This window comes from Pteronotus mesoamericanus, unplaced genomic scaffold (assembly GCF_021234165.1).
Source record: "Pteronotus mesoamericanus isolate MK-2021 breed Mesoamerican mustached bat unplaced genomic scaffold, CSHL_Meso_final contig_74, whole genome shotgun sequence".
NCBI classification, from domain to species: Eukaryota; Metazoa; Chordata; class Mammalia; order Chiroptera; family Mormoopidae; genus Pteronotus; species Pteronotus mesoamericanus.
The window spans coordinates 37,220,497-37,221,780 of NW_026555247.1; the positions used below are offsets into that span (position 1 = coordinate 37,220,497).

Sequence of the window (1,284 nt, forward strand, 5' to 3'; positions counted from 1 at the left end):
GAGAGCAGGGGCGCCCTGGACACGCAGCACCCGAGAGGTAACGCGCATGCAGGAGCACCAAAGCTTCGCTCTCCCAGGGACTAAGCTTCCGTGGCTGATGGGCCGCCATGGGGCAACGTCACAGGGCCGCGCAACTCGGCAAGAAGCAGCAGCACAGGTGGACACCGTAGTCAGCAGTCGCCACTGCCCCGAGGGCATGACAAGGTGATGGCAGCAGAGCCCCAAGGCCGTGCGTTACTGGCTGAGATCTCATACCTGGTGCTCCCGGCCTGTGACTTCTACCACCTGTTCCCGCATTACGGGTGTCGGGTCCAGCTGGGTGTCTGGGCTATATCTTGCTGGGATACCAGTTCGTCATCTACCTCTTGACTAGAGAAGACATATTCGGAATCACTATAGCTCTAATGACAAGCATAGCTGGAAGGAAACTGGGCCACGCTCCGGCACGGCTGCTCAGCCAAGCAGAGATAAGACAGCTGCATGAGAATTGCGTCGAGTGTTTGTCAGGCAGCAGATGATTCTACCGATAGGTACCCGAAGCTCTTCACTCCTCCAGCCCCACCTTCCAGAGGTGGACCAGGTAACGCAGTTGCCCGTCAAAGAGCCTGAAAAGCAGCGTCCTCAGAAACGACTAGCTGCAGAAGCAATGAAGTTTGCTCATGGACACGGAGGGCTGGCTGCCGCCGAGGGATGGACACAAGCCCTCTGTCACGATGCACTGGAGCTCACGGTCCTGTTTGGACCATGGGTGAAAAGAGTTGTTTAAAGAAGCTTCATTTTTTCGAATGAGTTCTTGACTCTGCAACAAGGGTCCTAGACACATGCCGCAAAGCCAATGTCATTCCAGAGGGTCCCCGGGGTGGGTGATGACAGGAGGCGGAGTCACTATAAATTAATCCACAGACAGGTAACAACTTCGGAAAGTGTTTTAATCGGCTGGACGACATTCTTAAGAATGGGCTTTCGCTAGTTAAAAAATGGATTCCTGCATCATGAATGGGTTTAACTATGATGAAAAGTCCTTCTGGTTGTTCCAGCTTATCCATCATTTGTTCTCAAGGTATACGAAAGGTTGGCTCCAGAGCCTACACCCTCGCTTCTGAGAGTCAGAACAGGGGACAGCGGAGACTGCTCTGGGCCTCGCTCGCTCTGTGAGCGATCTCATTATTTATATAGGTGGGGAAATTAACACCGCGTTTGCCTAATGATGGGATGTTTCAATTCCTGATCTGCAAACATTAAGGACTACTGTAGAAAACCAGGGTTCCCTGACTTAATCTCTTT

The 1,284-nt window shown here is 52.6% G+C and overlaps 1 pseudogene; it reads left to right on the plus strand.

The window, feature by feature from the left end:
- The first annotated feature begins 207 nt into the window (after positions 1 to 207).
- On the plus strand, positions 208 to 970 carry LOC129078601 (tyrosine--tRNA ligase, mitochondrial-like; annotated as a pseudogene).
- Positions 971 to 1,284: the final 314 nt, after the last annotated feature.